A 25,524-nucleotide genomic window follows, 5' to 3' on the forward strand; every position below is an offset into this window, starting at 1 on the left:
AACTCCGTAACTGGGAGCCACACAACAGGTACTTCGACCTCAGAAGCGAAGGCCCTAGTATCCAGAAGGGGAAGGTGCCATGCTGCCATGCGGTGGTCGCCTGGGCGCGTCCTGGGGCTTGTCGCCTGACCCGGGCTGGAGTCCCAGCCGTGAGCACGCGGCGCTGCATGCGGGTAACCTGGGCGGCGCCTCCGGCTGCCCCTCAGCCCCGAGCCCCCAAAAGAAGGCAGCGCACCCACCGCCCCCGGGCCGCCTTGGAGGGCTGGCGGGCCCGGGGGGAAACCCGGCGGCACTGCGGAGCCTCAGCCTCGGCCACCCCGGATCCCGCGGTTCCGCGGGGTCGGCCTCCCGCCGGGTCCGCTGCGGCGCGCCCCGCGCCTCCTGCTCGCCTGCCTTCCCGGGCTCTCTCTGGCCCTCGCACACCTCCCAGCTCCGGCGGCGGGTCCAAGCCGAGCGCCACGCCTGGCAGCGCCTTCCTCCTTGGCGAGGAGCGCGCGGTGCAGCGGCGGCTCCGAGTCTCCCGGCCTCCAGCAAAGCAGCCCGCGCGACCCGCGAGCAACACCCCAGCGGAGCCCGCGCCCACCCCTCCAGGGGCGCCGGGACCCCGCGCGCGCCTCAGGGCGCTGGGGCTGGCGGGGCCCTCCCGGTGGGCGATTTCGCCCCTCCGATTCCAGTGACGGTAGCGACGGGTGTCCTCACGCCCCGATTTCCAGCGGCGGGCGTGGTGGGCGCTGCGCCCCGGTGCCCCGTCCGGCAGCGCTGCGCCGCCCAGGACGCCCCTGCCCTCCCGCGCTGGCGGAGCTCCCGCAGCCGCCGGGGGAAAGTTTGAGCTCCCGGCTGCCCGCGGCACCCCTCCTGCTCTCCAGCTCCTCTCCGGGACCCTGCAGTCCGCGGTCGGACCACCCGAGGACAGGGGTGCGGGCCGAGCTGGGGCCGCCCGTCCTCTCCCCCTCTCCCGCAGCTCCTTTGCCCACTGCCCGGCCCCGAGCGCCCGGGGCTTACCCTGCGCGTCGGCCCCGGGAGGCGAGCCGTCGGCTACGCTGCATCGTCCGCCGCCGCCGCCTGCTGTCGCCCGGCTGGCAGGCGCGGAAGGCCGGGGTGCGGCGTCACCGCCCCATGCTGCCCGCCGAACTTGCCCAGCGTTCCCTGCCGAGCCGATCCCGGGCCGAGCGGATCGGCGCCCCGCGCTCCCGCGGCCGCCCTGCGGCTCCGCCGTGCGCCGCGCCCGGGGCCGCGCGCCGCCCGCTGCAGATCCCCCCGCGCCCGGCGCCCTCGCGCTCGCTCTCACCTCTCGGAGCACCACATGCCGCCCGCGGCGCCGGGGAGCCTCCTCTGCAGAGGCGCCCGGCAGAGGCCGCCAGACTCTCACCAAACGCGCCCCCAGCCGCCGGGGGGAGGGGCGGGCTCAGGGCCCCGGCCGGGCCTGCTTCGGGATAGGCCGGGTTTCTGCGGAAGTTTCTTTTCTCTTTTTATAACAGCTGTCTTTTTTGTTTTTTGACGGCTTTATTAATGAAACATGAGGGTTTTTCTTTTTTTTTCCAATTACAGTTGGCATAGAATATTATATTAGTTTCAGGTGTACAACATAGTGATTCAACATTTATGTAACTTAAGAAGTGGCCCCCCTGATGAGTCTAGTACCCATCGGTCACGATACGTGGTTATGACAATATTGTTGACTACATTCCCTGTGCTGTGTTTTAGGTCCCCGTGACATTTTATAACTGGCCATTTGGACTTCTTACTCCCTTCACCTTCTTCACCCATCCCCCAATCCCCCCTCCCACCTGACAACCATCAAAATGATCTCTGTATCTATGAGTCTGTTTCTGTTGTTTGTTCATTTATTTTGTTCATTAGGTTCCACATAAAAGTGAAACCATAAGGTATTTGTCTTTCTCTGTGTGATTTATTTCACTGATCATAACACCCTCCGGGTCCGTTCGTGTTGTCACAAAACAGCAAGACTTCCTTTTTTCTGGCTGAGTAGTATTCCATTGTGTATCTGTACCATATCTTCTTTATTCATTCACCTATTAATGGACACTTTGGTTGCTTCCATGGACATAGGAGTACTTTGGGTTTTCTCAAAAAATAAAAAATACCCAGAACTACAATTGCTGTTTTATTATTATTATTTTCGACTCTTGTTATAGCCTTTGTTTTAAAGTCTATTTTGTCTGGTATATGTGTTGCTACCCCAGTTTTTTTTTTTTTCCAGTTGCAAAAAAATATTTTTTTCCATTACTGAGCATCCTTATAATCAGCGCTTTGAACTCTGCATCTGGTACATTGCTTGTCTCCATTTTGTTTAGTTCTTTTTCTGGAGTTTTGTTCTGTTCTTTCAGCTGGGACATGTTTCTTTCTCTCCTCTTTTTGGCAGCCTCCCTGTGTTTGTTTCTATGTATTAGGTAAAGCTGCTACTTCTCCCAGGCTTGGTAGAGAGTGGCCTTACGGAGCGGGTGCCCTGTGGGGCCCAGTGGTGCAGTCCCCCTGGTCACCTGAGCCAGGTGCTCCAGGGGTGTCCCTTGGGTGGGTCATGTGTGCCCCTCTGTTGCCTTGAGGGCTGTTGGCACCGCAGTGGGAGGGATTCTCAGGCTGATCGGCTGTGAGGACTGGCCTTGGCTACAGTGCAGGACTGACTTCGGGGCTCTGGTGCCTGGGGAGTCTGCCCGTTGGGTGCATCATTTGTGGCGGTGGTGCGTGGAGCTCTGGTGTGGTCTGAAAGCGGCCGCTGGGTGTGTTGGTCCTGCGGCCACCTGGGAGGAGCTACAAAATGATCTGCAGATGGTCGTCAGCGGTGCTGGGCTTGGAGGTGCCGGGAGAGGCCAAGCTGTGAACCGAGGCCAGCTGCCACCACCGCCGGGCCTGGGGCCACTTAGCAAGAGGCGTGGCGCATGCGTGAGGCCAGATGCTGCCTATTTGGGGTTTGTGAACCTTTGAGAGAACTTAGGGAAGTTCAGGGCATGAGCCAAGACAGGCCACGTGTTTGGAAAAGCCCCTGGAAGTGGGCGGCAAGTTGGGGGGGGCGGGGTCTCGGGGACCGGAAGCGTAAGTGTGCGGTGCTCTGATTTGGCGTCCCCTGCGCGCTGCCAGTGAAGGGCCCAGCGCTGGAGCAGAAGGACGGGGCGCGCGGCCCCTCCAAACCTCCGCCTGCAGCCGGATGATCAGTCCCCCGTGCGTCCCAGCTCAGAAGCTCAGAGCGAGTGAGTCTAAGTCTGGGCGGGGCCCTTTAAGAGCAGCGCCTGGTGCCACCCAGCCAGGAGTCATGGGGACTTCTCCTCCTGGCCCTGGGCTGGGGTGCGGCTGGGACCCCTCGATCTCCGGAGTGGGGCGATCTCTCTGTGGATAGTTCTTGAGGCCTTCCGGCGCATATTTGGTACCCCCTGTGATAACCGCTGGCCCCCCTTCTAGAGCAGAAATGGAAAGTTTTTCTCTTCTAGGCCCCAGCCCAGCCCCCTCCTGAACCCGACGCAATCCTTCCTCGGTCCTGACCCCGGACCCCCGTGTCCACATCCCCTCTTCTCTTGCGAAAGGAACCGGCTGGCGAGGCTCCTTCTTCCCTGACGTTCATTGCGGCCGGAGGGAAACCCCGAGGCCAGCTGGCTGGGGTAGAATTCGGCCCTTAGGGAATTTGCATGTGGCAGTTTTCTAAAGGCCTGTTTCTTAAGAGGCCAGCACGCGGCCCTGGGGTGGGGTCAGCAGACCCAGGAGCCCTCCCCGGCGGGGTCGTGGGGTCCCCGCCTGCCTCCGGGGTCCGTGCCACGCGCGCACGCGAACACCTGGAGGGAGGCTCATCTGGTCCTGTGTTGGGCTCAGGGGTGCAGATGCTGAGAGGTGAGCGTGGCGCTGACGACATCCGGGCAGAAACAGTGTCCCCTTCCAACAGCAGAAACAAGATGAGGGCCGAGCAAGCCCAGCGGGGAATGCTCATGATTTATGTTACTATTCCGCGTCTTCTGTGACATTGCATTGTTTACAGTCACTTTTAACAGGATAGTTGGGAGGAAAGGCAGATTTCCGACTCTCTTCCAGAAAGGGTCTGTTCTCTCTCAGTGCGTGACGCCACTGTGGTCTTCAGTTACGTGTGTGTGCTGCGGCTTTGGCACCTTCCAAAAATCCTGAGGTTTTCCCCCAAAGGAGAAATCGTGACAGCATTTCAGGAACAGGACATAATATATAAAGGTGGCCAATAAACACGAGCGTTACTCTGAATATACATTTAACCACAGTAGTAAATAACTTCGAGTCTAGTGGTTATCCGATTCCAGAAATGAAATAAATATTCTATTGCATTAAATGGAAATTAGGTAACATGCTCATTTCCAAGGCGTTATAATTCTAAAAGGGGTAGATTGACCACATGCATTTCTTCGTTTTCTTTTTAAATTTTTTAAATTATTTTTTATCCTCACTGGAGGACTTCTTTTTTTCTTTTTTTCTTTTCTTTTTTTTTTTTTTTTTTTTTTGAGAGAGAGAGAGAGAGAAACATCGATGTGAGAGATAAACACTCCATCGGTTCACACCCGGACCAGGAATGAACCTGCAGCCTACGCTCGTGCCCTGACTAGGAATGGACCTGAGACCTTCTGGTGACCTTTCGGTGCAGGGGACATTGCTGCAACTAAGTGAACCACACTGTCCAGGGCCTTCATTTTCTCATTTCTCAAACGATGTGTCACTGAGATGAAGTACGCTGCCAGTTAAAACCATTCAATTCAAAGCAATCAGAACCAACTGAATGCACTTGTACCATCAGCCTAATATTATTCTGCCCTGTTAAGTGCTGGAATCCTAAATTTGGTGAAGCTGCTCCTCTGTCAGGATTAAGCAGCATAAGGAAAATTGTGATACGTAGAGTTCAGAAATGTAGGGAACTTTGAGTTTTACAGATTATCAAATGAAGTCATTCAGGGATTTTTGCAAAAATAAAACAAAAGAAGAGAAACCAGAGATTACTCTCAGATTAGTGATTTATGGACATTAATCCTGAACAATAATAGCATATGAATGTGTTATGGGCTGATAATGAATAAAACAGCAACTGTAAGTGTATGTATGTTCTTTGATGAATTGTTTGGAAAATGTCCACGGTTTTGTTACATTTTCTATCCATTTAATTTTTATGCCTATTATTGAACACATAGAAAATATCTGAAGTGAAATCTAATTTTTTAAAAAGGTATTTAAGCAATGTGACTTAAATGCATACCTTCTCCCTGTAATAAAACGGTGACCCAGTCTCTCCTTTTAATATGTAGAAACTATGGCAGTCCCAGGTCACATGGCCTTGAGGGGTTAGTGAGACAATAAGACATATCATAACCTTATAGAAATCCACAATTTAGAAGACTATTTATTACTATTTCAATAGTTGTGTCTTAATAGGAAGTTTAATGTTCCCCCGCGAAATGACAGTCTGCCAGCGGAGTCCCCGTCAGCCCCATTAGCTTTTCCCCTTTCCTTGAGTGACAGGCAGCGAAGTGGTTATACTTCTGGAAGGCAGTAGAGGGCGCGCCAGTCCCACAGAACCCTAGCGTTGGCCCAGGTTCAAAGGGAATGTAGTTTCCAATGTAAAAGCCTAAAATAGATGAACCTGGGGAAGCCAGGCAATGGGCTGAGCACTTGCCCCCAAACACCAACTCTGTCCCCATTCGGACGTGGGTTGGGGGCGGGAGACGGAGGGTGTATCCACGTAGATGTGGCTCACGTGGCTAAAACAGAAAAACAGGGTCCCCATGAGCTTGGCGACAAGTTGAACAGGGATGGTACCATGCCAAGAGCCCACTCACATCAGGTAAGGTGGGCTCATGGGACTGTGTGTAATTCAGCATTTAGGAGGAGTCAAGTTCAGGGTAAAGATGGCAGGAGGTCAGATGAGACCCATACGCGGTAGCCAAGTACAAGAAAGAAGGAGCTATTGGTCAGGGAAGGACAGACATGCTTCCAGAAAAGATTCACCCCGGCAACTCTGCAGAGAAAGCGTCGGGAGGAGACAAAGGCGGCTTAAAAGCGTGTAAGGACGTCCCAGGGCCAGCCCGCGGGGGGAATTTAATACCCGATTGAGTTTCTCCATTTCATCGATGGATAAACTCATGGTTCGCATGCGTTCACAGCGGGTCTGTAAGTGCTTTCCCCAGGCTGGGTGTCGTCCTGCAAAGCGAAAGGCCACCAAGTCGAGTCCCTTCGGGGCACATGCCTGGATTTCAGGGTTCCTCCTGGTCGGGGTGTGAGCGAGAGGCCGCCAGTTGAAGTTTCTCTCTCTCACATCCATGTTTCTCCCCCTCTTCTCCTCCCTCCCTTCCTCTCTCTCTCAAAATAAAAATAAAAATCTAAAATGCTTTTCCCAAACAGAAAAGGCACGGTCTTGGTTGTTAAGGGAACAGAAAGGTCAAGTCTGACTGGGGGAAGGAGGAGGTTCTTAAGCCAACAGGACAGTGGAGTTAGACGCTGAAGAACAACTTGGACAGAAAATATCATGCACACACATGCGTGCACACATGCACGTGTGCACACACACACATGCGCTCACACATGCACACACACCGCCGAAAGCAAAAGAAAACAGGGGCACAGGTAGGAGGTGCAGGGCCTGGCAAGTAGTAAATCCTCTCTGAATTATTAATCCATCATTATTTCTGTTATTTTGTCATCTTATTTAAAGTAGAGCCTTTATATTAGTCACCTGAATGATACATACAGACGACAGGCATGTTTTTATTTTCTTTTTTTCAAATATTGACTCTTTCAAAACTATTTCAATTACAGTTGCCATTCAGTACTATTTTGTTTTAGTTTCAGGTGTACAGCACAGTGGTCAGACCATCATACACTTAAGGGAGTGATTCCCCCTGATATTTCCAGGCCCCACCTGACACCATGCATAGTTATTACAATATTATTGACTATATTCCCTATGCTGTATTTACATCCCTGTGACTGTTCTGTGGCTGCCAATCTGTACTTCTCAGTCCCTTCCCCTTTTCGCCCAGCCCTCCCCTGCCCCTGGCAACCAGCAGTCTGATTACACATGTTTTAGCTAACACTGTTTTGAAATAAATGAGAGATCACGTTTAAAAGCCATAAAATTTCATATAAATAAATAAGTGAGAGAACAAATAAATACACTGGACCTTTTGCTTTTTTAAAAAGAGGAAAATAAAAGCAGATTTAGCCCTGGCTGCTGTGGCTCAGTGAATTGAACTCCAGCCTGTGAACCAAAGGGTCGCCGGTTCGATTCCCAGTCAGGGCACAGGCCTGAGTTGTGGGCCAGGTCCCGGTTGGGGGTACGTGAGAGGCGACCACACAGTGATGTTTCTCTCCCTCCCTCTCCTCTCTCTAAAGTCCCCTACTCTGACTGTGTCACTGTCACTGTCTCCCTTTGTGTCCACCAATATTTATTTATATAACTAGGTGCTCTTATATTGGGTATGTAAATGTTGATAAGGTTTATATTCTCTTGTTGAATTGATTCCATTATTATGAAATGTCCTTCTTTGTATCTTGTTATAGCTTTTGTTTTAAAGTATATTTTGTCTGATTAAAGTATTGCTTTCCCAGTGTTATTATTATTATTTTTCATTTCCAAGAGATATCTTTGTCTATCCCTTTACTTTCTGTCTGTGTGTGTCTTTGTGTCTTTCTATCTGCAGTGGGTCTCTTGGAGGCAGCATATATGGATCTTGTTTTCTTACTCAACTAGTCTTTTGTTGGGAGCATTTAATCCACTTACATTTAAAGTGATCATTGAGAGGTACGTAGGTATTGCCATTTTATTATTCATATTTATGTTTTTTCTTTCTTCTCGTTGATTCCTTCCAGTGTATTCTTTATTTCAGTTACTGTATTCTTCATTTCAGACTTTTTTTTTTTTTTTAATCCTCACCCAAGGACATGCTTATTAATTTTAGAGAGAGGGGAAGGAAGGGAGAGAGCAGAACATTGATATGAGAGAGAAATATCAAACCCTGACCAGGGATCGAACCCGCAACCTAGGCATGTGCCCTGACTGGGGCAGTGCTCCAACCCACTGAGCCACACCGGCCAGGGCCGAACTGATTCTTTTTTATGGTTTCTATGTCCTTTTTCATGCTTACTATTTCTGTGTTGACATTCTTACTGAACTCATCTATATTCTTCCCCTAAGTTCACTGAGCATTTTTTACCTCGTGTTGTAAACTGGTGATCTGGTAGATGGCTTGCCCACATTATGTGTCATTCTTTTTCTGGAGTTTTCTTATATTCTCTTATTTGGATCTTTCTTTTTTTTTTTTTTTTTTTTGGTCTCATTTTGGCTGCCTCGCTGTGTTTGTTTCTGTGTATTTGGTAGAGCTGCTACGTCTCCCAGTCTGGCTGAGTGGCCTTATGTAGTAGGTGTCCTGGGGGCCCGGATGCCCCAGGGGTGTCTCTTGTGTGGGCTGTGTGTGGTCTCCTTTTGAAGGTCAGCCTTGATTGCTGTTGGCACATCAGGCTGGGTCGGGCCCCCAGGCGGACTAGCTGTGAGTATTGGTCATGACCACAGTGGACAGCCTGCTGTCCAGGGCTGCCCCCTGGGGGCTAATCGGCGGTGATGTGTCGTGGCCTGAGGCTGGTTACTGGGTGTGCTCGTTCTGGGACTTCTCGGGAGGCTGAGGTCATTCACTGCCTGTGTCCATCCCAGGGCCGCCCGGGGGGAACTACAAAGTAACCTGCCTTTGGTTGCTGCCCGTGCTGGGTTGGAGGCAGGTGGCAGAGGCCACGCTGTGAACCAAGGCCATGGCCAGCTGCCATTCGCTCCAGGCCCAGGGCCCCTCAGCAAAAGGCACAGGGCGTCCCAAGGCCAGCTGCCATCTCGTGCAGAGGTTTTTGGTGAAACAGCAGATCACCCAGGTGACTCAACCCCCTTACAGCCCAGATTTGGCACCCTGCGACTTCTGACTTTTCCCGAAACGAAGACCACCTTTGAAAAGGAAGAGATTTCAGACTGTTGATGAGATTCAGGAAAATACTTCAGGGAAGCTGATGGTGATTGGGAGAACTGTGTGAGGTCCCAAGGTGCCTACTTTGAAGGGGACTGAGGTGTCATTGTCCCAAGTACAATGTCCCTTGGATCTTGGATCTTGTTCAATCAATGCCTCCATTTTTCCGAGTGCATGGCTGGATACCTTCTGGACCGACCTTCATATGCGTGACAGTATTAAAATTGCTAACTCATGCCCGTGTGGGTTAAAACTTTATCGGCTGCAGAACAGGACTCCTGGGCTGTTTCTTTTGCCTTTAGTCTTACAGGCTCCATTGATTTTCTTTTTTAAATTTTATTTACTTACTTTTAGAGAGAGGGGAAGGGAGGGAGAGAGGGACAGAAACATCAATGTGTGGTTGGCTCTCGCACGCCCCCAACTGGGGACCTGGTGGGCAATCTAGGTGTGTACCCTGATTGGGACTCGAACCAGTGACCCTTCGGTTCACAGGCCAGCGCTCAATCCACTGAGCCACACCAGCCACTCCATTGATTTTCAAAGTTCCTGAAGTCAGTGCCTTCGCCTCATTCCATTCATGTGGTTGTTTCATAGGTTCGTGATACAATTCAATTCCTTCAGGTCGCGTTCTGCCCTCCATCCTGCAATTGCTCAGCTACTTAAATGAGGCTTAAAAGTGTTAAGTGCCTTCAAATACAGTGTTATGTATCCACCATGATGAAGTTTTACAGAATGAGCTGATCACCCTAAAGAATCCTCTTGTTTCATTCATCAGATCTCCCCTCTACATCTGAAGCCCCAGCAACTGCTGATTTTTTTTTTTACCATCTCTGTAGTTTGCCATTTTTAGATTGTTGTATAATTGGAATAATAGAAGATATAGCTTTCTAGATTGGCTTCCTCAACTTATCAATATGGGTTCGTATTTACCGTTGTCTTTCTGGCTTGATGGTTATTTCTTTTCAAAACATCTATTGGATGTTTGTACTTACGTTGGTTATCCATCCATCTACTGGGGTCCATCGTGCTTGATTTTATTTTTTGGTGATTGTGAATAAAGCCATGTTAAACACTCACATGCAGGGTTTTTTTTTTTTTTTTTTTTTTTTTTTCCTGTGGACATAAATTTCAACTCCTTTGGATAAATTCCTAGGAGCATGATTGTGGGATCTTATAGTAAGACTGTTTCTAACTTCATAAGAAACTCAAAGCGTCTTCCAAAGTCACTGTGCCGTGTTGCATTCCCACCAGTCACGAATGTGGCTCTGCCTTCTTGCTAGCAATGGATCCTGATCTTGTTAGTCTGTAGGATTGTAGCCGGTGTATTAGGTATGTATTGGTTTCTCAGCTCCTCAGTGAGCAGTGATAATGATATTGACCATCTTTGCATATATACTTTGTGATCTGTGTATCTTCTTTGGTGAGAGAGTTGGTCAATTTCTTCACCTGTTTTTTAAATTTGGTTGATTTTTAATTTTTGAGTTTTTAAGAGTTCTTTGCATTATTTGGATGCAAGGTCTTTATAAGATAGGTGATTTGCAAATATTTTCTCCCAGTCTTCATCTTGTCTTTGATTCTCTTAACAGTGTTATTTTATAGAGTGGGTATTTTAAATTTTAATGAGGTCCAACTTACCATATATTTCTTTCATGGATCTTGCCCTTGGTTTTGTATGTAAAATCACCTCTTTTTTTTTTTCCGTTTTATCTTCTAGAAATTTTATAGCTTTGCACCTTACATTTGGGTCTATGATTCATTTCATGTTATTTTTTGGAAAAAAAAAAAAAGCAAGGTGTGTGTCTAGATTTTTTTTTTTTTTTTTTGCATGTGGTTGTCCAGTTGTGTTAGCAACATTATTTGAAAAAATCATCCTTTCTCCATTGAATTGATTTTGCTCTTCTTTTAAAAATCAGTTGACTACATTTGCGTGAGTCTGTTTCTGGCCTCCTGTCTGTTACATCGATCTATATTTCTATTCTCTCACCAACTCCATGCTGTTTTGGTTTTGTTGACTGGAGAGTAAGTCTGGAAATGAGGTAATCCCAGTCCTCCGACTCCCTTCATCTTCAGTGTTGTATTGGCTATTCTTGGACCTTTGCCATTCTACATCTATTTTAGAATTAGTTTGTCAATATCTGCAAAATAGCTGTGCTGGGATTTTGATTGGGATTCCATTGAATCTATAGAGCAAATTGGGAAGAAGTTGACATCTTAACACTATTGAGAGTTCCAGTAATTGAATACGGTTGGTTGAGATGATTTACAAAGATGCTGAACACTTCCATTTTTAGATTCATGTTTAGACTTTCTCCATGTTTTATTTGCTCTTCCCCGTTATGCTTTTTTACTTCTTATCTTTTTCTTATTTCCTTTACCTTTCCTCAGGATTTCTCTCTACTGTTTAAGTGGTTTGCCCTTCACATTTTAAAAGTAAAAATTAATTAAGAGTCAGTCCTCTGTGTGATTCACTCCAGTACTTTATAAAATTTGAATACCCACAATGCCACACTGGAGGTGTATGTGATTTCTATCCATTATTTGAAATCTCTCTTTTTATTAACACTTACCTTAGACCCTAGTATCACTGCGATTTTGAAATACAGAACATATTTGTTTATGTTCATTTGAACTTTTACTTTTTTTTTTTTTTTCTTAATTATTTGCTTTTGCCTCCCAGAACCTTGAATCCTCTTTCTTTCCTCCTGGGAAGGTCACCCTGTTGAATATCAATTAGTTTGTGTCCAGTTGGCATCACCCTCTCAAAAGTGTGTGTTTGTGTGTGTTTCCCAGCTGACCAGTATTCTGGTTTTTCATTCTCGAAAGTTAGTTTTTCTAGGGGTACAGTTCTATATCGGCCGTTGCTGTCTCTCTGCACTTTGAAGATAATCGACTGTGAATTTCTCTCTTGCATTGTTACAACGTGAGAACTTTGCTGCCCTTCTTTTTAACGTCATATTTATAACTTTCTCTCTGGCATCTTTTAAGACCTCCTCCCTGGATACGCCCCCGTCTTTCTGTCCATCTGTCTGTCTGTCTCTCTTTCTCTCTCTCTTAGAGTTGTTCAGGTGCACTCACTGTGTTCAGGCCTGTGTTTAAAAATATTTTTTCAGTGCAGAATGGATGCTTATTGTATCTTTGGTATCTCTCATAGGATTTTGCATCTTTCAGAAGTTAATAAAAATCACCACCTATACCTTGTTCTACTTATTTTCTCATTCTGGAATTTAATGAACTCTTATTAGGGTCTCTCACTCCGTCATCTGTATCTCTGAATCTCGCCTATGTTCAAGTACTTGTTTTCCTGGGCTACATTTATTTTTATGTGCTACTTTGCTATGATGTCTGTTTCCTCCTGCTGTCTCATTTATTTAAGCCATGTGTAAGAATTTAATCTTAATGAAGACGTTTATTTTCTAGAAGTTGTGTTGGGTTTCTTTATTCCAGCTGCTTTGTCATTTTGATAGTCCCTTGTTCCTTGCTGACTTTTTATTCTGTCATTAATACATAGTCTTAGAGAATTGTTGTCATTAGAAAGTATAGTAATATTGGCCTGGTAATCTTAGAAAGATGTATGTAGATTCTAGTATCTGAGGTCCCTGAGAGTAGAAATGATTTTTCCCTAACCTCTCCCTCTCTCTCTCTCATTGTGCCTTGTTTGCTTGAGTTAGTAATTGGTTGTGTTTATCAATAGAAACCCTACAGTTGTAATTGGGAATGTTTTTTCCAGTAAGGACTTACTTTGTCCTTGTGCTGGGTTCACCAACCTGGGTGCATGTAAATCTAACTTCTCGTTATTTTGGATTTTTCCGCTACCCAATGGTAGTGTAGAGTTGATTTCTAGACCCCCAAGGCAGTACTATGGCCTCATATTTCCATTATAAATAGTCATACCAGTACTAATTGTCATTATTTCAATAATAATTAGTAGTATTATTATCTTCTCTCCTTCTTCTCCTTCTGCTCCATTTCCTCCTCCTTCATCTTCACATTTTTCTTCAGAAGCCACAGCAGCAGCAGTATTCCTAAAACCTTTACTCGTCTGGAAAGTACACTTTTAAACGACTTTTTAAAATCCTCACCTAAGTATATATTTTTCTTGTTGAGTTTAGAGGGAGAGAAAGGGAGAGGGAGAGAGAGAGAGCAGAGAGAGACACACAGAGAGACAGAGAGAGACAGAGAGAGAGAGACAGAGAAATATTTATAAGCTGCCTCCCGAATGCACCTTGACTGGAGGCTGAACCCTTAACTGGGACAACGCTCCAACCTACTGAACAACCCGGCCAAGGCCGGAAAGCAACTATCTTTCTGGTCCTCTCCTTCACTGAGTTTGTAAAAGTTCGCATGTGCTGACTGAATGTAGGCATCCACTTGAACCTCTGTGTTCCTCGGGTTCAGTGCCCAGTCTTCCACTCCTCCAAGGCGACTGACTCCCGTCTTCCAGCTCACTGTTTCCTGCAGATTTTACTGTTGGGCATTTCTCTCACTTCCTAATTGGCACACTGGCACCTTAGATTATACGTTATTTTTCATTTACTCTGACTCTGCGGGTAGCCATTGAGAGAACCCAGCTACAGCCCTTGTAGGTCAAGGTTCTATTCTGGTTTCATCCCTCTTTGAATATAATTTATGTTTTAAAACAGGGGGTAATGGGAGATAACGGGGCATAAGGGGGGAAAGATGGGGCAGGGTCTAATCAAGGAACAAGTGTAAAGGACCCATGGACATGGACGACGAGATGGGGACTGACCGTGGAGGGGTGGGCGGGGGAGGGGAGAGCAACAGGGGAAAATTGGGAGCACTGTAATTGAGCAACAGTAAAATAAAATAATATATACTAAAAAATAAAGAAGGAAAAAATATTTTTTAACTTATCAAAAACAGTTTAATCAGAGTAATTACAATCTCAAAATCAGGAGAATCAGAGTCATTACAATATCAAAAAAAAGAATACTTTTATAATCTTGGAGAATAAAAGAAATGAAAACAAAGAATTGTTAGTCAAGCCATTTTTAATTCAAGAGAAGAAAATTAGATATTTAGCACATTATTACTGTTTTCTATAACATACAGCTTTTATGATTTGACAAAGTTTTTAAAGACATGAAGTTAAAATATTTTAGTCAGATCCGACTAGATTATTTTCACTGTTTTTTTTATCTAGATGGAAGGAATGGCCATTCATAAGGGCACCGATATTTTGATGGTAAATTGGGAGTTTTCACGACAGCAGTCTGCTTTGTGAGCTCCAGCTGGTCGATCCCGTGCAAAGCTGGCGAAGATTCATGTTTTAGCAATAATAAGGAGCTTGGGTGCTCACACAACTCAATAGAAAGATCAGTAGAAGCTGAGTCACGATTACTCTCGAAATGCAAGTCCGAGGGTCCAGTCCATTAAAAAGCGGGGTGACAGCTACGGTGAGGGGATCAGGGACGGAGGGACTGAGCCAAAAGGCAAAAGGACTCATCGGCATGGACAACAGTGTGGAGACTGGGAGGGGGGTGAATAAGGGGACTAAATGGTAATGGGAATATACAATAAAAAATTTTTTTAAAGAAAACATTAATTTTGGTTTTTCATGCTAAGCCTGAAAAAATATATTTTTAAATTTTACGACAACTACACGCACCTAATGTTTTACATATTGTTGGGTTGACCATAGCTGGTGTAGCTCAGTGGATCGAGCGCCGGCCTGTGAACCAAAGGGTCACTGGTTCGATTCCCAGTCAGGGCACAGGCCTGGGTTACGGGCCTGGTTCCTGGTTGCGGACACATGAGAGGCAACCACACTTTGATGTTTCTCTCCCTCTTTCTCCCTCCCTTCCCCGCTCTCTAAAAATAAATAAATAATTTAAAAAAAATAATGAAATGCAAAAAGCAAAAATAATTAAATATACTTGGATTGAATTATCAAAAAAAAAACAACAACACTATACTCCTACAAAGTGGAAGAGTGGAAGAAAGGAATTTCAAATAGGGCTACATTTTAGAGTCACCGATAATTGTTTTTGGAAAACTGAGACTCAAATCATAAGCTTATCAGTATTTGTTTGGAGAGTAATAAAGCAAAATTTGCCTTTGACTTTAGTATGTAAGGATACCAGCTCCACAACACCAGAGATAACTATCCTATGTGCTGCTAAAATACACATTCCAAAGAAGGTATAAAAATTTTTTGAAATTAAAGGACGGAAAAAGATAGCCCATATAAGCACTAAACACAAGGAAGTCCATGTGCCCTGGCTGGGAGGCTCAGTGGTTGGAGCGGCAGCCCATGCACCAGAAGGCTGCGCGGTTCATTCCCAGTCGGACACATGCCTGGATTGTGGGTTCTATCTTTGGCCGGGAGGCAACCAACTGATGTTTCTCTCTCACATCAATGTCTATTCCTCTCTGTCTCTCTCTAAAAATCAATGAACATATCCTCAGGTGAGGATTTATTTTTTTAAAAAAGAATGTTCCTGTAGTCATAGTAATAGCAGATAAAGTGCCCTGGCCAGGTAGCTCAATTGGTTATAGCGTCATCCCCAGACGCCAAGGTTGAGGGTTCGATCCCTGGTCCGGGCACATACAAGGATCAACCAATGACGGTGTAAATAAGTAAAACAACACATCGATTTCTCTTCCTCTCTTTCTAAGTCAGTTTAAAAAACTAAAGAAAAAACAGTAAGGACCATTAAAAGAGGATGGTGGTGGTGGTGGGGATGCAGAAAGAGGTAGAGCTGGTGGGAAATGGTGAAAAATGATCGCTTTTCACTGATGAAGATGGAGGACCAGCGCATGCTTCTCAAATGTGTTGTGAGCAGGGTCACCCGTGTCTGATCCGTCACAGAAGTTTCGTTGGCGACGAGCTCCCGTTGGACTTAACAACAGATATTTTCACACCAGGATGGATTCTGCAGCCCTCCCGAGGCTGCAACAGATTCCTCACACTAGGATTTCAACAGCGGCCTCGCTCCGCTGGATTGATTGCCTTCAGAGGGCTTTGCTGGGCAGAGAAATTGACTTCGCTAGCCATTTATGCCAGAGATATTTTTCTCAGGGGGGCAAGAGAGGTTTCTCATCGCTGAGAAGCTTAAGAAAGTCTCGGGACCTTAGGCAAAAATGTAACCAGGGCTGAGCAAAGAATCAAAACTGTGCTATTGAGGTGGGCACACGCTGCCTTATACAGATCATGTGTCATAGAATCACTACACCTGAAACCTACATGACACTGCTAACAAATGTCACCCAATACATTTAATAAAATAGAAAACATTAAAAAAAATTTCCGTCCCTCTTGTCAGGTGTTTCTGATGCTACATATTTGTCTTCGGCTACCCTCGTTGTTTGGGTGCAATTGTTACACCCCCAAACAACCCAATTGTTTTAATTTTCTAAATTGACATTTTGCTAAAAAAGGCAGGAGCTATTTAAAACTTTCTGAAAGACATTTTCTTGTAAGAAATTCCATTTTTCCAGCTTATCTATAATTTATGGTCCCTCCATTATTCTGAAATGGTATATGCATTTGGAAACTACTGAGAACTAAAAATATTAACTCATTTTTCTAACGCTCGGGGTTGTACATTAAGTTTTCATGTATTGACTAAGGATACAAATGCAAGGTTGTTCATTATGATAGCATTGATGATTTCCTCACGATCATTTTTATGTCATTCAAGATTATTCAAATAGATATGATGCCTGCTTAATATTTTTAAGACTGTTTCCATATTTTATTTAACAATTTCTGTTCTGTTCAACACTTGATTGTCTCTAATATTTTACTAGTGCATTATGTAAATCAAAGCCATTGGCAACTAGCCATATTTATAATCAGAAGTTAGCTCAGATTATTTCTGAAAGACAGATTCTCATATTTGCAATTACTGCCTTAAAGTGCATGAGTCTTCTTGAGACTAAAGAAGATTGAAAATCAAGAGCGTTCCTCACTGGAACGCTTTGAAATGCTTGTGTTACAGAACACTTGGAGACTTAATTAAATTTTAAAAATTCATTTATGAAAATGTCATCTCACTATTTTACTTCATATTTGCATCAAAATCTGCTCATTGCATTTTTTTTGTCCAATTCAGCTTCTAAAACTTTGTGAAACCTTTGTCAGTTTATTTTGTAAATTCTATCACATTTTTTCCTCAAAAGATCTATTCCTGCTTCAAAACTCAATATTTTAACACATTTTTTTTTCTAAAATGTTTAGGGCTTAACTTTTTAAAGACTTTATTTGTAGAGAAAGGGGAAGGGAGGGGGAAAGAGAGGAAGAGAAACATCGATCAATTGCTTCTTGAAGGCTCCCCAAGCATGGACCAAACCCGCAACCCAGGCCTGTGCCCTGACTGGGAATTGAACCGGCGACCTTTCAATCCACAGGCTGGTGCTCATTCCACTGAGCCACACCAGCCAGGGCTCAGCAGACTTTATTTTTTAGAGAAGTTTAAGTTTCGCAGCAAAAATGGACAGAAGGTACACATTTTCTTCATACTCCCTGACCCCACTCAATACAGCCTCCCTCATGATTGACAGCCTCCCTCATGATTGACAGCCTCCCTCATGATTGGCAGCCCCCCAGAGAGGTGCATTTGTTACCAGTGATGAACCTACATTGATTCATCATTAACCCTCAGAGTCTGTAGTTCACATGAGGGTTCACGCTTGGTGTATTTGCTATGGGTTTGGACAAATGTATAATGACCAAAGACATCCTACCTATGAATGTGTGATATTTTCCCCTAAAAATGTCTAAAATGGAAAATATTAGATATATCAAATTTTAGATTAATTTTGAGATAGTTTTTGTTTGTGTGTAAAGTATAAATTTTAGGTAAAATTTTAATTTTGTGTATGAATGTTCCAACACTATTTGCTGAAAAGCTCTTTTTTGGTCAATCATTTGATCAGATTTTCTTTTTCTTCTTTTTTTTTTTTTTTTTTTGTATATTTCTGGACTTTCTCTTCTGTTCAATTGATCTGTGTGTCTGTCCCTTCACTGGTACCATACTGTCTAGATTAGATGACCGTGGCTTTATAGTAATTATAAAATGTGGTGGGATTTCTTCTACTTAAGGTATTTCTTATTTAATTCTGGGAAATTTGTTGTCATCAAATAATGTATTTCCTAATTTCCCCCTCCACTTCTGGTGCCTTCCATTCTGCAGAGACAGGGACCTGTTCTTATATATTCCATTTCTCTTTGCTGTTCCCTTACATTATTACCTTACCTTTTAATCCTGCCTTTGAGGGCCCTTTACTATAATCTTCCAGATCACTAATTTTTTCAGCCATTTAAATTTAATTTACCCATTTAAATATGTTCTTTTAAAATGTTTTAATCCTCACCCAAGGATAGGGGGAGAGAGAGAGAGACAATCATGTCAGGAAGAAACATCATTTGGTTGACTCCCATACTCGCCTCAGCGGGAATCGAACCCACAACCTTTGGGTGTGTAGGATGATGCTCCAACCAACTGAGCTACCCAGCCAGGGTGATCTATCTGTTCTTTCTTGAAACAGTTCTATATTTCATAACTAAAATCTTACCAGGTCCTTTTTCTATCCTGTTCCTTTTCCATGCTGTTAATGCCTTCTTGCCTCTCAGAGGTAATTATGTTGCTTAGTTTATTTTCTGGCTCTTTTTCAGTAATTTTACTTCATGAGAAATATGTTACCTAGCTTTTTCTTCTTAATTCTGGAGGCAGTTCTCTAACGTCCACTACCTTTGTCTGTGAGCTAACGTTCTGCTGAGGTCGCAGAGAATGGGACTGGTGATCAGTATTGGAGAAAAGGCCACAGGCCTGTCCCCAGGACTTGTCTTTCTCCCGCATCAGTGATACATAGTTTTCTTTTGTCAGTTATAGATTTTACCTCCATTGGTTTTCTTCGATTGTTTTTATTTTAAGCAACCCTTTAATCATGTGAACTACAGTGTCTTGTAGATAGTCGTCGGCAGCCGTCCGTCTCGAGAGACGATGGTGTAGCTTCTTAAGTGTCTATCTGCACCACCGAGAATGGCTGTGCAGTCCGACTCGGGAGTGACACGGTATCTGTCTCCTCCCGTGTTGAATCGACATCTTGCGATGACGCTGGAGTGTCCTCTCCAGTGAAGCTGAAGCTACAGAGCCTGGGCAGGGTGATATGGAGGGTCTGCTGTTGCCCATGCAGCAGACCCCCCCTCTCTTCGCAGCTGAAGGGTCCAAGGGAAAGACGGAGTCAATACAGCTTGGCTTCAGGTGCGCCACAGGAGTTGCCGGTGTTGACTACAGCGTCAAACCGCCTTAGGGACTCCGGCTCCGGATTTTCTGTCGGGGTTTACTCCCTTAGCCTTTCCCCTGAAGAGGTATGCCGCAAGGCAGCGGAGGTTTTTTGGAGTCAGAGTTTTCCTTCTCTGATGTGCCCTGACTGGAAGATCGAACCAGCGACACTTAGCTCGCAGGCCGACGCTCAATCCACTGAGCCAAACCAGCCAGGGGTCTTGTAGATAGTAATCAATATATAACTATTATGTAACTATTATTTTTATTGTTACCATTGTATAAGGATGAGGATAATGATGAGTTGTTGTTTTTTTTAAATTCTCACCCAAGAATATGTTTATTGATTTGAGAGAGCGAGGAAGGGTTAATGTTAGGAGAGGGGAGAGAGAGAGAGAGAGACAGAGAGAGAGAGAGAGAGACATCGCTGTGAGAAAGAAACACCAGTTTCTGCCCATGCACGCCCTGATCAGAGAGATGAACCTGCAACCATTTTGGTTCACAGGACAACGCCCCCACCTACTGAGCCACCCGGCCAGGGCTGATGACACACATCAGACTCACACTCCCCTTAGGGACTTTGACTTTATACTGCACCTGTTCCCTACAAGTCTCGCATTTAACTTCTTCCATGATTCAGGTTTCAATTAAAGTTTATTTCCTCAAAAAAGTAGTTCTGCCATCCTATTTAGTATAGCTCCTTTCAAATCATTTTTATTATACTGCTTTGTTTTATATTTATCACCACACATCCCGCTATTTGAAATTATCTTCTTTTTAATTTGTTTTCTGTTTTCTTTGCTACCATTTAAGTAGTAGTTAAGTATCCCGCAAATGTCAGAGCAGGAGCTGGAACTTAAACTTCTCTAATGTGATATGGTGTATTACTTTTTAAAATATCTCATCCACCCCGGCTTGTGTGGCTCAGTTGGTTGTAGGCATCCCGTAAGCAAAAGGTTGGGGGTTCGATTGCCAGTCGGAGTGTGTACGAGAGGCCGCAGATCAGCGTTTCTCACATCAGTGTTTTTTTTTTTTTCCCTCTCTCTTTCCCACCCTCTCTCTCTAAAATTAATACACAGATAAAATTTTAAAATATTGGAGCTATTCTTAAAGTATTATTTCTTGAATTTCACAAAAAAATCTAGTGGAGGTATTTCACCAAATAGACCCAGTTTGCGAACATGTTTATTGAAGGGATTTCAGATTTTAGTAATACACTTGGAGCTCATATTTTATCCTTTTATTTTTTTTCAGGAATGCAGTCAAAGAACACAGAAAACTTTACACCATTTATGGAACCAGGTGAGTCCATGAGGCCTTATGTTTATCTATTAACGATGCCCACTTTTCACTCACGATACAAGTAGTAATAATCACTGTGATATGAGCTTTTGATGCATCTTGCTCTGTGTATTTTGTGTTTGAGACATCTACTAAAATCACTGTAAAACATACATAAAAACTAAACAACAACAATAATAAATAGTATGGCTTTAAGTTATCTTACTTATGCAATTTTGCTATAATTTCAAATAAAATTTTTATTGAGTGCTGATAGGACATCTGATTGTAAAAATAAATGCATCCAAGTTAAAAATAAAGTTTTCTAGCATGAGAGAAGCTTCAAACTTTAAATCATCATTGAACGTATTGGAAAAGGTGTCCCAGACAGATTAGGCTTGTCCAAGATCACGCAGCTGCTTAGTAGCAGAGTTAGGGAAAAAAATATGTATATTACATACCTTCATCATCATGCTTTCAGATTGCTTTTCCAGATTGCTTTTTTCCCTGGGGGGAAAAATCCCAATTTCATAATTCTGTGTGTATACAAGCATGTTCTCCAGCTGATATTCTTATGGAAAGAAACAGGTTCCAACAGCAAAGTTTCGCAGCAAATCTTTTGAAGACACAGATCTAATAGAAACTAATTATCTGATAAATTGTTGTTGATCTTTAAAAATTCAGCTACAAACTAACTTCACAGTGAAAATGTCTCTAGATACCACCTACCTCCAGCCCCTAAACTAAATCAAGTTCATCTTCCTCTGGGCCTCTATTTGTTCATGTTTAAAGCTTTTCTATGTAAAGGACTAATAATTCCCTCCCTCCCTCCCTCCCTCCCTCCTTCCCTCACTCCCTTCCTTCCTTCTTTCCTCCCTCCCTTCCTTCCTTCCTTCCTTCCTTCCTTCCTTCCTTCCTCCTTCCCTCCCCCTCCCTCCCTCTCTTCCTTCTTTCCTCCCTCCCTCCCTCCCCCTCCTTCCTTCCCTCCGCCCTCCCCCTCCCTCCATTCCTCCCCCCTCCCTCCCTCCCTCCCTCCCTCCCTTCCTTCCTTCATATCCAGATTCTAAGAACTGTAATTTGAACTACAGAAATTGTTCAATATTTTTGGTAAAAGTAGTGCTTTATTATTAAACATCATTTTGATCATTATTTATTGTGTACATACAATTTTACTTACCACCCAAATGATTTCTTAGGACAACATCTTGAAAGCAAAATTGAATGAAGAAAGAGTATGCACATTTAAAAATATTTTAATTCATGTATGTCTGCACAGAAATTTACATCAATCTTAAACACAGAGCATAAGTCTTTACAAGTAAACACAGCCTGGTAACCATCAATTAGACTAGGAAATAGAATGCAATCTTCCCGTCTCCTTTTCGCCGAAGACAACCAATGGCATGACTTTTATCATCATCTGTCTCAGGTTCGGTCCCCTAGAAGCAAGTTCCTCCCCAGGATGAGAACTCCTTTGCCAGTGACTTATTGAAGAGATGCTCTATTGAAAAACTTGTGAGATTTTTAACAAGTAGTATATGAAAATAAAAATAGGGTGTTTTTTATACCTATAGGCTCCACTTGATCCCATGGGCACCCTGCAGTATCAATTATAGAACAAAGGCCATCCACCTAGAAGCCTGGTGCTCATTCACTTGCATTAAAAGGCTTTAGCACAAGACTGTCCCTTAGGGGCAAGGGGCGACTTCCCCAGCATCCCCAGGTCAGGCGGCAGCGTTCTGAAGAAAAGGGGCAGGTTGGAGTGATTAGCAACCAACACTCCATCCTGAAAAGAGCAAAGGAGTCTGGTACTGACAGCTGTACTGCAGTCCACGCTCCCCACCGCGAAGATCCATTTTCTTCTTACATCAAGTTCACACTGTTGAGTCCCAGTGTTCCAAGGATTCTGATGGGTTGCCATTTGGGGGAGGCAATCCAGGAGAGGTTTCTGGCACAACCCGGAATCCACCTGCTGTTGTTACTGCAGAGGCTGTGACTTACATGCATCATCTTTGTACACACACCCCCAATTCTACTTGTCCTCAGATACCACCTCTTCTGGGCCAGTTGGCCCGCCTGCTGGGGTGACACTCATCACTGAGCCCTTGATTTTCATGACCCTTTCAGGCCACTTTTTATGCCCATGCCAACTGATGGTTGAAGCTTGGCACGTGAGTATCAGGAAGTGCTCCAAACTGAAAAGCTGAAAGCTTCTCCCTTAATGTCAGGACCAACACAAGGGTGCCCATTCTCCCTATTTTTATTCAATATAATATTAGAAGTCCTAGCCATAACAATAAGGCAAGAAAAGAAATAAAAGGCATCCAAGAGGGAAAGGATCACTATTTACAGATGACATGATATTATATATAGAAAATCCTAAAGACTTCACAGGGAAACTATTAGAACTAATAAAAAAATTTAATGAAGTGGCAAGATACAAAATAAACTTATGAAAATCTGTTGTGTTTCTATACACTAATAATAAACGACAAGAAAGAGAAATTAAGAAAACAATCCCATTTAAAATTCCAGCCAAAAATAATAATATACCTAAGAAGAAATTTAACCAGTGAGGTAAAAGACCTGTATAGTGCAAACTATAGGACATTAATGAAAGATATTGAAGAAGACACAAGAAATGGAAAGATTCTACATGCTCATGGATTGAAAGAATTAATGTTATTAAAATTTGTATACTATCCAAAGCAATCTACAGATTCGATGAAATTCCTATCAAAATTCCAATGGCATTTCTCACAGAAATGAAACAAAGAACTCTAAAATTTGCATGGAACCACAAAGGACCCTGAAGAGCCAAAGGAATCTTGAGAAAGAAGAACAAAGTTGAAGGTATTCTGCCTGATATCAAGTGGCACTACAAGGCTATAGGACTCAAAGAGTGTGGCATTGGCAGAAAAACAGGCACATAAGTCAGGGGAACAGAATAGAGGACATGAAATAAGCCTCTGCCCATGCGGTCATTTATTTACAGCAAAGAAACCAAGAATACACAATAGGGAAGAGGTGGTCTCTTCCATAAATGGTGCTGGGAAAACTGGACCACCATCTTATACGATACACAAAAAATAACTCAAAATAGATCACTAGGAACTAGAGAGAATTATGCTTAGTGAAATAAGCCAGGCAAAGAAAGAAAAATACCATATGATATCACCTAATACAGGAAACTAAAGAACAACATAAATGAACGAACTAAATAGGACAAGAAGCAGAATAACAGTCAATAGAGGGGAGGAGGGAGGGAGAGAAGGGGGATAAGTAAGGGAAGGGTTTAGTCAAAGAACCCGTATAAATGACTCATGGACATGGGCAACGGGGAGGGATATGATTGCGTGAGAGGGGGTGGGTTGGGTGGGGGAGAGAAATTAGGGGAAAAGGGGACAACTGCAATTGAAAAACCAAAATAAAAAAATAAAGAAAAAAAAATAGATCACTAATTTGAACGTAAGACCTGAAACCATAAAACTCTTAAAAGAAAACGTGGGATGTTTGCTCCTTGACATTGATCTTGGTGATAATTTTTTGGACCTGATTCCAAAAGCAAAAAAAAAAAAAAAAAGTGACTACATCAGACTAAAATGATTCTGCACAGCAAGGGAAATCATCAACAAAGTAAAAAGGCAACCTACTGAATGGAAAAGAATTATTTGCAATTCATATAAGGTTAACATCCAAATCAATAAGGGTTAATATCCATAATATATAAAGAAGTCATACAACTCAATAGCATAAAACAAACCATCTGATTAAAAACTGGTCAGAAGATATGACCAAGAAGACAAACAAATGGCCAACAGTTATGTGAAAAGGTCTCAGCATCACTAATAATTGGGAAAACACAAATCAAACCCTCACACCTGTAAGAAACACTATTATCAAAAAGACAAGAAGTAATAAGCATTGGAAAGTATATGGAGAAAAGTTAACACTTGTGCACCATTGATGGGAATGTAAGTTGATGCAGCCGCAGTGGAAAACAGTGTGAATGTTCCTCAGAAAATTAAAAACTGACCCAGAAGTTGCACTTGTGGGTATTTCTTTGAATAAATCAAAAGCACTAACTCAGAAAGGTATCAGCACCCCCACATTCACTGCAGCATTATTTACAATTGCCAAGATACAGAAGCAACTGAAGTGCCCATCAATGGACAAACGGATAAAGAAAATGTGGTGAGATATACAAGTGGAATATTATTCAGCCATGAAAAAGAAGGAATCATTGCCATTTGTGACACATGGGTGAATTTTGAGGCCATTATGTTAAGTGAAATATGTCAGTCAGAGAAAGAAAATACTATATGATCTCACTTATATGTTGAATCTTTTTTTTTTTTTTTAAGCGAGCTCATAAATACCAAGAACAGATGGGTGATTATCAGAGGAAGGGGGTGGGGGGGGCAATATGGATGAATGGCATCCAAGGTAAAATATTATAAAATATTATTAACTTGAGTTAATAATACTGTATTTGAAAGTTGCTAAGAAAGATCTTAAAATTTTTCATCACAAGAAAAATAGATTTTGTTAACTATATAGTGTGATGATTTTAACTATATAATGCGATAGATTTTGTAACTATATTTTATTATTCGGCAGCCGTCCGTCTCGAGAGACGATGGTGTAGCTTCTTAAGAGTCTATCTGCACCGCCGAGAATGGCTGTGCAGTCCGACTCGGGAGTGACACGGTATCTGTCTCCTCCCCTGTTGAATCGACATCTTGCGATGGCGCTGGAGTGTCCTCTCCAGTGAAGCTGAAGCTACAGAGCCTGGGCAGGGTGATATGGAGGGTCTGCTGTTGCCCATGCAGCAGACCCCCCCTCTCTTCGCAGCTGAAGGGTCCAAGGGAAAGACGGAGTCAATACAGCTTGGCTTCAGGTGCGCCGCAGGAGTTGCCGGTGTTGACTACAACGTCAAACCGCCTTAGGGACTCCGGCTCCGGATTTTCTGTCAGGGTTTACTCCCTTAGCCTTTCCCCTGAAGAGGTATGCCGCAAGGCAGCGGAGGTTTTTTGGAG

The 25,524-nt window shown here is 43.8% G+C and overlaps 1 protein-coding gene across 1 annotated transcript in view; it reads right to left on the reverse strand.

The window, feature by feature from the left end:
- Window positions 1–1,126, reverse strand: part of GABRA5 (gamma-aminobutyric acid type A receptor subunit alpha5) — a 51,047-nt gene extending 49,921 nt beyond the window's left edge. Inside the window, exon 1 of the mRNA XM_090263825.1 lies at window positions 1,003–1,126. The gene's annotated coding sequence lies outside the window, so the exon portion shown is untranslated. The remainder of the gene's footprint in view (window positions 1–1,002) is intronic.
- Between the last annotated feature and the right edge of the window lie 24,398 nt (window positions 1,127–25,524).

This window comes from Furipterus horrens, unplaced genomic scaffold (assembly GCF_987537825.1).
Source record: "Furipterus horrens unplaced genomic scaffold, mFurHor1.1.pri manual_scaffold_16, whole genome shotgun sequence".
Lineage (NCBI taxonomy): Eukaryota > Metazoa > Chordata > Mammalia > Chiroptera > Furipteridae > Furipterus > Furipterus horrens.